Here is an 11,759-nt window from a genome sequence, read left to right on the forward strand (position 1 = left end):
GTGCACCGATATCCTCGCCATGGCCACCCGAGACGTCGTCACCCTGGTTGGTGTGCTAATTTCTCGCATTAAATAGTTTCGAGTCATCGCAATGCCGATAATTGGTGCCACATTCGTTGCTCTAGAAATCTTCTTCATCCTAAATGCGACGACCATGGAAGCTCCTAAGAAATGGAACGTCAACTTCACGAAGCAGCTGAAGCAGAAGCTGAAGCTGAAGCGCAATGTCTATTGCGACGGCTTCCTCTCTCTTCGCAACTCCACGGACAAGGCACCTTTGTTTCACTACTAATCTCTGCCACTAATGTTAAACTCAACCCGATAAGCAATTTAGTTGCCCATGATTTGGTTTGATTAGCTAGTCTATTTCAAAAATGCAGTAGCAATCGATCCATTACCGTTTTTCCCTGAATTTAGCTTGCTCAAGCGTATTGAATGGCAATAACTCAATGCTGCTTAGGATTATGAATATGTCTATCATCACGGATTGTTATGTTTTGTGCTTTTGGTTGTAATACTCTCCGTCGTTAAGCTTGTTCTCAGTAGATTAGTCCATGCCCTGATCAATGGTCGGATATATGATAAGTAATGTTGTATGATGGCAGGGAACTACTGTTAGAATTCAGGATTTTGGTGAATGATGAAGTTGTTCGTTCCATGGAGACACTGATGTTCGATGCTTATTTGGTTGGTGTTGTGCCTGAAGGAGGGCAAAGTGCATTGTTTTTTGAGAGCCTGAACAATTGTTTTTGTTTTTGGCAGCACATGGTACTTTTGATATTGTGCTTGATTGAGGATATTACTGGTCAAGTAATACAAAGTTTTTTTATGGAGATGGAAGAGTGCAAGGTATCTAGAAGTAGATTGGGAGAGTCTGCTTACTGATGGTGATGTTGTAAAATTTGGGATTGTCTTAGTTGAATTGGAGAAATAAAACTGTCATTTTGTCTGCCTTGGGTGCATATGTTTCGTGTAATTCGCAGTATTGTAGCTATCTTAGATTAGCTGCTCTTAGTTTTACTTTGTTTTGACGACTTTGTGGCGTTATTGTGGTATTTTGGTAGAAAGATGTTCAACATGTTGCGCTTGACTTTGCCAAAGCATTTGGGGTATTGCCTTTCTGCAAGCCTGAGTTAATGAATTGTGGAGACTCTGCTTTGTTTGATGCTAGTTCCTTTATTTTTTTTATTAAAGCGAGAGGATCGTATTCAACTCTCTTTCTTTTGTATGTCAGAATTTGGTCAATGCAATGACACAGTTTAGAGGAATGAAAAACCAAGAGAGAAATTGGTTGAAATCTATGGTGAATTGAAATCTTTCTTTTGAAGTGATGTATTGCCTTTTCTACAAGTTTTTTTCACTTGAAATATGTGATGGTTCTCATTTACAACCGATGAAATCCGTATGAATGGTTACTGGCAATAGAGAAGGTTTTCGTATAATGCCACCATTTATGCTTTGGTGTTGGCGGTTTTGATAGATTGAATCCAAGAGCCTTCGATGTCAAACTTAGACGGTTTATTGGTGCCTTCAACAACAAAACTAGATGGGTATCTCTATGAGGCATGAAGTTTGCATATCCACAAGTCCAGCTTGATGTGCATTCAGATAGTTGATCTCATGGGGCATATAATCATTCAAAAGGGATCGAATCGGTTCTCTGCGGAAGAAATTCACTGTCTGTGAGCTTTGCTATATGTGATCTTCAGCAAGTTTGGAATGCTTTTCTATTTCTTTCTTTGTGTGTGCGTGTTTAGTAATTGTCCAGAATTAAGAAGTCTAGCTGCAGGAGGACATATGTATGAGGTGTGTGGTTAAGCATTCTTTCGCATTTTGGTCAAATGTAAAAGCAGGGATAAGTACATCAGGAAATTTGTTAAGTATATTTCTGGTGATGGGAGATGTGATGGATATTCAGTTGGCTCTATGATATAAATAAATATTTGAATGCTTCAAATGATAATATATTCGCTAACGTGACGCGTTTGTATGATCAAATAGCAACAACTTTAAGAAATAAGAAGTTCGTAATATTCAAGGATAACGTATTTTTTTCCTCGAGACATATGTGACCATGTTTATTATAGTGCAATTGCTCTCTTTTTAGTTGAGATATCCACTTTGATTTGATTTTTTAATTATAAATTTGTGCATATGTAACAATTATTTTTTTAATTTTAAACAAATTGCATTTAAAAACTAAAATTTAATCACATCTAGAGACTTTCCGAATTTATGTTTACCAAACAGCATTTTTCCAAAGCTGCATTTCAAGGCATTTTCCAATTACAATTTACCAAACAGTTTTTGCATTTCACTAAATGTCTTTAGTCTAAAGGCCTTTGCATTTTCTCAAAGACTTTCTCCAAAAGCCGAACCAAACGCACCCGATGTCGACTCCGAATCCTCCCTCCGACACTTGCTACGACTTGAGCGAGTCCCACTGAGTCAATATCCTAGTGGATAGATTCTCCTTCAGCGGACCAAATGAGGTTGACTTGGACCGGAGCGGTGTGTTATATTCTATGAGTCCATCACTAATGTGCCTAGCGATTGAACAAGTGGCCGCAACATGGATCTCAGCATCTACGGGGACATATAGCAAAGGTGATTTGAGGTGACGTACGATGTGGCTGAGGGCGGATTGGTTTTGGCGCTAAAGGTTATTCCTAAGATTTGTCCTGAAGCTTCCAAGACAAGGGTTAAACCAATTTGCTTGCTTAGTGTACTTCAAATAATGTCCAATACACTTGAATCAAGGCAAGTAATATGTACCGCAAAGTATCAATTTCCAAAATATATACTAACTTGTTTAGTGTACTTCAAATCTCAGTCCTACTATTGGTTAAGTATGCTTTGAAAATTGAAATATCGCCAAAACACTTATCCAACATGGTCATCAACTAGCGACGCCATTTCCCAGTGTTATGGCGGGACTCTATTCATGTGTGTAAGTATGAATACATATACAATGTTGATTGATAGTGCATTATAATGTGCGCTTTGCATGTAGATATATTCCGTTAGAATATGTCTCGAGTTTAAGCCTAAAACGAAAATGTTAATTTTGAAAATAAATAAATAAGGGGGAGAAATCCAAGATCAGCTAGAGAAAGAATGAGAAGAAAAAAAGAAAAAAGTATTAAAATATTAAAATAAAATTTTCTGAAAAACTATTAAAATATGATCTTAAATTGCCACGTTAGCGCTAACTGGACAAAGTTGGCTAAATGAACTGAATTGAAACAAATGCAAAAGTTCTATGACTGAATTAGTTTAAAAAAAATTAAGACTAAATTGTTACAATTACAGTAAATTTAAGACTTTTTTGATAATTTTTTTAAATTTCTTACATCCCAACGTGGAAGGATTAGCATTCTATGACACCCTTTGGGCATTGCAGCCCTACTTTTGGTTTAGTATTAAATCACTCATAAAATAATTTCAAAACATGTACGACGATTTGCTTTGAAATTTTATATATCTCAAAAACACTTATTCAGCTTGGTTGTCGGTTAAAGATATCGTTTCCACGTGTTATAGCGGGATTCCATTTACTTGTGAAATTATAAAGGAAAAAAGAAATGTTGATTTGCATGATGTATACATAGTGCATTATGACGTGCACTTTGCGTGCAACATATAGAGTCAAAATTCAAACGCCAATACTCGCATACAACATAATACGGCGAAACCAAATCCAAACATGGCAGGGCGAAATGATAATGATATGGCTATACTTACATATAGCATGACATGACACGACATACTCCAATACAAAGCGTGATAGGTAAATGACTTGATATGGCAACAATCACATGTGTCCTGACGTAACAATTTCAAGCAACATAACAAGAAGATGATATTACATTGCAATAACTACATGCAACATGACATGACATAACATGTCAATTTTGATTGCTCAGCAATGAGGATTACATTTGCTGATTTCAAAGACTTGTTTCTTTATGTATATATGATTTTCAAAATAGGCGTGATTAGATGGATATGAGAAGAGAAATTTGATTCGTCTAGTCGGTAGAAAATTAAATATTTTGCTTTTTTTTTTTTTTTTAGTGGGAATCATGACTGTAATTAGATCTTCGGTGCCAACCCAAAAACGACCGGGGAAATGATTCTCCATTCTGCAATTGAGCTTGTTTAAGAACTAGAAAATTAATTACGATAGAATAACCACTATTCTTGTAATTTAAATTTCTTTTCTAAAATTTTACCTATTTAATTGGAAAACCTTTATTTTTTGTCCATCTTAATAACAACTATATTCATGCAACATCAATTTCATTTTCACAAGGGTAGTTCTTAAATTTTGCTCCACCACAGTCCACCGTATTGAATACCTAAAGAGCAATTTCGGAAAAAATACAGAGCCTTCCCTAGCCTTCTTCGAGTGCATCGTCGGGATAGGACTGACGGGCCCCAATGAAAACCTGGAGAAGCGTTAAGAATATTAGAATTTCAGTGCCAATCTATCGAGAAAACATTCCGGGCTCTTCAAACTCCACGTCATCTATGCATTAGGCCTTCCGACCAAAAACAAAAAAATCTATGCATTAGGCCATTCAGTTGGCGACAAGTGGCACTGTGGGCCCACCGTCAGAAAATTAGAAAGCTCTTTTCCCTTCTCTCTCCTTGTCTCTGCAGCTCCATGGAATGAAAGCTCCGGCGTCTTCCAAAGCGCCGCGTCGTCTCTGAATCGCGCCATTAAATGATCGACACGTGTTCAGTAGGGTCCATATTTCAATTTCTTTTAAAATTTATTTTCCTTTCACATTTTCCTTTCCATAAATACCCCCCACGGCTCCTTTGACCCAAAACAAAACAAAAAAAAAACACCCCAACGGCCCCAACGGCCCCCCCACTCTCTCTCTCTCTCTCCATCTTTGTGCAAAACGAAGACGGGGATGAAGAATACGAGGAAAATAAATGCGAAGCATAAGCAGAAGCATTTGCAACAATGGCGACACTAGAGCTATTTCATTTATGAATAGATACTTACACACCCATCGACCACGTAGGACGGCATTTCGAGGCGGTGAAATCATCGGCGGCGTGGATGAGCAAGGGAGATCTCGCGTCGAGTTGAGAGTAAGTTCTCAACAAACCGATGAAACCAAAAAAAAGATAAAAAAATTCATCGTCCTGATCCACCGATCTAAACGGTAAAATCAAGCGACCTCGGGTGGGAAGGTGCGATTTGCCGTGCGCCGGCCTGTCGTACTCTGCCACCGCCGGCGCCGCCCGCCTGCTCCACGCGCGCGAAAGCGTTGAAGAAGAACACAGGCCGCGGCGCTACGGGCACCGCCGGGAAGCACGTTGCGGCCGTGCGAGGGAAGTAAGCTCTGGGCCCGGCGGCCACTGGGTGGCGGCCGAGGCTGAGCCTGCGGGGGGTGGCCCCTGGGGGTGTTGGGGGAAGGGGTCATCGACGGTGCCTAGCCACACCCAGGTCTTTTTGCCGGGGCCCGAGATGTCGGCGGCGTAGCGGCCCCAGGGTCTCTTCCAGACGCCCCGGATTTCCTTGAGGCCGTGAGGGTTTGGGATGGCAGCCCTGAGCTTTTCTCTCGGAGCCATGAGAGGAGATAAGAGAGAGAAACGCGATGGCTTGAGGGAGGAGACTGCGGTGAGGGAGGTGAGGGGTGTTTTTGGAAAAAAAAAAAAAGGTGAGTGAAAAGAAGGGGTTGTATTCGACCAAAAAAAGAAAAATGCTGTCAAAAATCTGAAAAGTGGGCCCCATATGACACGCGTCAAATTTTTAATGGGATGGCTCAGAGATGATGTAGCACCCAATATTTTCGAGAAAATATTGGGTAGTCCGGCCTCTCCACGTCACCATATGCCCCTCCCAATCGTGGGTTGCCACGTGTTAATTTGGGTCCTATTTTGTCAGATTTTTCAGAACCCGATGGGCTTCTCTCTCCGTTACTCTCTCTCCTCCCTGACTTCCGTCTCAGTTAATGCTCTCTCTCTGTCAGTCTCTGCACCTTCTCTCTTTTCTTCTTCTTCGTTCAAGTCTTCTTCATCCGTAGGTCCCCAATTCCTCACCGCCTTAAATCGCACCAGCCAAAACCTCCACTTTTGCTGACCACAAAAAAAAAAAAAAATCACTTTCGATTCACCATAGCCATCATCGTCATTTTCGCTGGACACCTTAGCGACCGACCTGAAGCTCTCCGGCACAGTAATCATCATCCACCAGGACAATAGCCTTCGCACAAAGCCCCTGTCCTCGAACTCCTTTTGCTACGGAACTCGCGATTGTTATTGCCACTACTACTGACCTTAACGGGACTGGCAACAACGATTAGGTGCATAATCGGAATCACGAGACGAAGAAAAAGAGGAACCCAACGAGTGCGAATTCATCTCAGGAGCGACTGGTTGGACTCCATGGATTATCAATTAGTCTATTGCCTAGAGAACCAGAGAAATGGAGGATAGACTAGAGAGGGAGGGATTTAGGGTTTCTGGGGAGTGGGGGGTTCCGGATTGAATTGTCTTGTTAAGGAAGTTTGTGGTGAGCGAGGGAAGGAAGGAAAAGGTGAAGCCCTGTGCGATTTTGGGTAAGCATTTCTCATCCAAGCGACATTTCTCTTCCTCTTTCTTTGAATCAAACAATGACATTTCCAAGCAAAGGGATGATATTTCTCTTCGATTGCCCAACTAATGTACGTTTGTGCCGCTTCACAAAGTGATTTGTAAAGGGGAAAAAATCAAAAGGGAACTTGCGCTTGCGGAATTACAACATCATCCCCCGTTTTAAGTCTCTTCGGACCTTTTGATCAAAAAGAAAAAAAAAAGGTCTCTTCCGACCTTTAGGGCCAGCGTGGAATCACTTTTGAAATTTTATTTTTCTACCAAAAGCCCATCTAACAAAAAAATGTGTTTGATAAAAACCCGATCGAAGTAGAAATCCGTTTGATAAAAAAATTGACTTATAGTAGGATTTTTCACTTTTGATGAGATTTTTCACTTTTGATTGGATTTTTGGCCAATTTTAAGAAATAAAAAAGTTTAACTTCTCGACTCCAGAATCACTTCTTGGACCACACTTGGCTCCGCCGACCACCGTTGCTGCGATCGGCGACCACGGCCGCTGCGGCCGCCGGCCACCGCCCACCCACCACCCGTTGCCGCCGGCCACCGCCGCCGTCACCGACCATCGCCGACACCGACCGTCGCCGGCCGCCAATCACCGCCGCCACAACCGTCGACTACCACCACCGCCGTCGATCATCGTCGTCGAAAATTTTGTTAATGATGTTTCAAAAGTAAAAATTTTCAATTGTTACCAAATGAATTTTTCTGATTAGAAATTAATCTGAAGCTCAAGTAGAGAAATCAACATTTACTTTTGAGGAGAAGTAGAGAAATCAACTTCTGATCGGAAGTTGATTTCTCAAAGAGAAGTGTTTTCATGCGCACCCTTACCCTCTGCCTGTTTCTTCTCAAAAAGCCCATCTTGGTCGTCAATTTCATCAAGTCCCTGATCCAAAGGAACGGGCACTCAATTTTTGATGGACAAGAAGCGGAGATGGGAGAAGAAGGAAGAACTCAAACAGTAGTGACAATTTCATCTCGTATTCCGCTGGTTGGAATCGAGACAGGTACGAAGAGGACATACAACGAATCGGAGAGGCGACGGAGGAGGCGTGGTTGGAACGAAGAGAGACGCCTTTGGATGAAGAAGATCTTAAAAACGAAGAAGAAGAAAAGAGAGAGGGAGAGAGACGTTGACGGAGACGGAAGCCAAGGAGAGGGAGGAGAGAGAGAGTAACGGATAGAGAAGCCCATAGGGTTCTGAAAAATCTGGCAAAATGGGACCCAAATGTAGCACGTGGTGACGTACGATTGGGGTGGCTACATGGTGACGTGGAGAGGCTGGGCTACCCAATATTTTTTCAATATTTTCTTGATTTTTACGGCCAGTTCGGCATAGAGAGAGAAGGAGAGAGAAGGAAAGAGAGTTCTTTAATTTCTGACGGTGGGCCCCCCACAATGCCACTTATCGCCAACTGAATGGCCTAATGCATAGATGACGTGGCGTTTGATTAGTATTATTATTTTCTCTAATCTCCAATGGAAAACAAAGAGAATGAGGAAATAACTTATCTTGAGATAATTTCTCATATCATACAAAAACAATTACCTTGAGGAAGTGAGGGTGTTTTGGCTATTTACGGGGAAAATAAAACGCTACCGATCCATATCGGGTCGGACAGATGATCATTGTATTCTAATTTAACCGGAAAACTTTCCTTATATGCAAGTTCCTTTCTTTGCCTAAAATCTTATTTCTACGCATTTCAATTGTATTTAAAAAATAAAATAAAATTAAAAAAATTATGGATCCATGTGGGCCGTCCATTGGTCCGGCTCTCCTTAGAACTCGGGCATCGGACCCCCCGAACGCTAGTTCCACCTTGAGGAACTTAAGTCACAAATTACCTAGCCCCATACATTTTTTTAAAGGAAAAATTATATTACATACAAAATGTCACGGTTCTAACGAAGATGATCATATTCGGTATTCTACATAAAGCACAAGATATTCATATTGAGGTTGCTAAAATTGCTCTGTAGAGGAAAAATAGTTGTGGGTCTATAAATTAGATTTATAACATCAGATTTTAAAATAGTACGAGCTTTACAAACTATTGACAATAAGTCGGAAATATGTTACTCTATCTTACTTAAATGGTAAAGCCATCGTATAATAAAACGATACACAAAATATATATCAAGTGAAAAACATAAGGGAAAATTTCAAAAAAGGGCTCGAAGTGATCTTATTTTCTCAAATAAGGGCCTAGAGTAAATATTGTTTCAAATAAGGGCCCGAAGTGCTTTAATCGTTTCAAATAAGGGCCTAATCGAAGGACATTTTTGTCTTTTAATCTTTTAGCCTTTTCTTTTCTATTTTCTTTTTTTTCTCCTCCCCTGCCGTCCCTCGTTCATCGTCTCCTCCAGCACGTCTTCTTCGACGAGTCCTCCATCCCTTGCACCAACGGGAACTCCCACTTGTTGTGCAGCACGTGCGTGATCGCCGCGGCCGCGAGGTTGCTCATCGCCAACGTCCCTCCCACCACCACATACCGCGTCCGCCCGTCCACCGACCGCATCTGCACCGGCTCCGGGACGCTAGGCTTCGCCGACGTGGCCCCGCACACCTCCCCGAGCCGGAAGTCGGTCGAACCCGTCCATTTCCAAAGCGTCTGCACGCGAGAGCAGGAGTGGTGCCGAGCTTGTCAAGTCGTAGCACGGCACCAGAACCGGCTTCGGCGTGTCCCTCGGCGTCGGCTCCCTTCCCACCCGTCGCTGAAGGACTCCCTCACGAGCCTCTCCAGTGCGGCCGTCGCCGACGACGTGGAGCGGAGCCCCCCCCAGGAACCCGCCCGAGCCGGAGACGAGCCGTGAGCGGTATAACTTCGGGCCGTGGTCGGCGAGTAACTTCCACATGTCGTTTTCCCGGAAAATCGGGCGGGTGTGGTCCTTTGTGGCGAAGAGCGTGGTGGTAAGGATGCCACCTACACCGGTGCCCGCGGCGACGTCGAAGTAGTCAACGATGCTGGCGTCCGGGTTGTCGGACTTCGACTTGAGGGTGTGCTCCGGATAGGCGAGGGCTTTGCTTGGGAGCATGCCCCGCATGCCGCCGCAATCAACGGCAAGGATGCGGATGTTGCCTCTCCGGTTCTTGATGGCGGAGGGGTTGTTATTGCCCGCGTCGGCATCGCGGGTGGTTTTTGGGTTCATTTGCTTGGGGACCCAGAGCTTGGGGTCGTCGTAGCCGAAGAGGAACTTGCTCTTGAGGATTGAGAAGATCTCGTAGTTGAGCTTTGTCGGTGTTGATGCTCGGCTCTTCGGGCATCTCCGATGAGTTATTGTTATTGGTCACCATCGGAACACCTCGTTTTTACGGTTTCTTTATCGCCGATCCACAAAATCTCTCCACCATTCGGAAACACCCAACGAAATCCCTCCGCAAGACCGGCTCAAAGCCTCACTTCCGATCAATCCATTCGTCGCGAGGGAAAGAAATGAAGGAATGACCCAACCCTTGGTCTCTCTCTCTCTTTCCCCGAGTGCGTCAGTAGATGGAAGACGAAGACCATCGTGCATTCAAGTCAGAAGAGATGATGAACAGGAGGGGAGGGGAGGGGAGGAGAAAAAAAGGAAAACAGAAAAGAAAAGGCCGGAAGTTTAAAAGACAAAATTATCCTTTAGTTAGGCCCTTATTTGAAATGATTTGAGCACTTCAGACCCTTATTTGAAACGATATTCACTCTATGCCCTTTTTTGAGAAAATGAGGCCACTCTAGGCCCTTTTTTGAAATTTTCCCAAAACATAATTATATCACAAGAACCAACTATTTTAGAGTTCCGTAGTCCATACTTAATGTTAGAAAAAAAACGGCATATTATACAAATAACCCAATTAAACTTAGGGAAATTGGCTTTGCCAGTACATAAACTTTCCGTTCGTTTTACAATTGAATGCCCAAGGTTTGTTTTTTTTTTTTTTTTTTTTTTTTGCTTTTTGAATTCAAGTACCTCAACTTTTAAAAACATGGCTAGCTGAAGTAGCAAAACTTGTACCGCATCCATTTAGAGGTCAGCGAAGAGAGAGAGAGAGAAGGCATGTAATACTGAAGTTTCCCGATTCATATGTTTTTTTTAGTTAGACCGGTATTTGGAAAAATTACCAAAAAACTCCTAAATCTATTACAATCTTAATTTTCTTTTTATCAATTCGAGTTATAAACCTTTTGTAATAGTACCAATTTAGTCTATTTTCTTTGGTCGGGTTGCAGTGGTAATTTTTTAACAATATTTTAATACTTTTCAAAAAAATTTATTCATTTTTTAAAAATTATTTTTTGCCATTTTATTTTATTTTATTTTATTTTATTTTTGGGGTGCCTACCTCCTGTCGGCCACTAGCCCCACGATCAACCCAAAGTCCAATAAAAAAAGAAAATAAAACGATAAAAATAATAAAAAATTTCAAAAAATATTAATATATTATTAAAAAAATTTCACGTCAGTGCCGGTAGGCAAAATGGACTGAATTGGCACAATTGCAAAAGATTTAGAACTAAATTGACAAAAAAACTTAAGACCGATTGACACGATTACAATATGTTTAGGACTTTTTTTTTTTACATTCTCCTCTTGTATTTCAATAACCTTGGTAGTCAGTAACATAACCATAATAAAGTACATAATAAAAAAAATGGTTTTTAACAATCATATATTATTTGACAGGTAAGCATTGACTTAGATGTTACTATTTTACAAGGTACCTTGGGTGAGGTACATTGTAGATTTGATTCAAAGCCAAATACTTATGGTTCACTCACTATATCAAAATTTTTAGAACTTGAAACCTGTCATGTACTCATCACTACCCATCCCGAAATCTAATCCTACCATGTCTTTCCCAAGTCTTGCAAATTCCACCTTTTTTTCTCGCACGCACTCACTGTCATGCTGCCCACCTACCCCAATCATTACCACCATCTCTAGCTTAGTGGAAATTGAACTCTCCAAGTCTCTGGATAGTTCTAGACGCGAAGAAGCCGCAAAACTCAAAAAGAGCTTCATTGTCGTAACGAAACATTCTCGAATTCGACCTCACAAGTAGACAATATTCGTGGTGCATAGCTTAGTTACGTCAGGCAGGCACGTACCATGAAAGGTTGATAATTTCATTTGAAGAGATCATCAATAAGAAGTCCAAA

The 11,759-nt window shown here is 41.6% G+C and overlaps 1 pseudogene; it reads right to left on the bottom strand.

Moving 5' to 3' along the window:
- Positions 1-8,972: 8,972 nt before the first annotated feature.
- On the bottom strand, positions 8,973-11,622 carry LOC115728163 (annotated as a pseudogene).
- Positions 11,623-11,759: the final 137 nt, after the last annotated feature.

Source organism: Rhodamnia argentea, chromosome 4 (genome assembly GCF_020921035.1).
Source record: "Rhodamnia argentea isolate NSW1041297 chromosome 4, ASM2092103v1, whole genome shotgun sequence".
NCBI classification, from domain to species: Eukaryota; Viridiplantae; Streptophyta; class Magnoliopsida; order Myrtales; family Myrtaceae; genus Rhodamnia; species Rhodamnia argentea.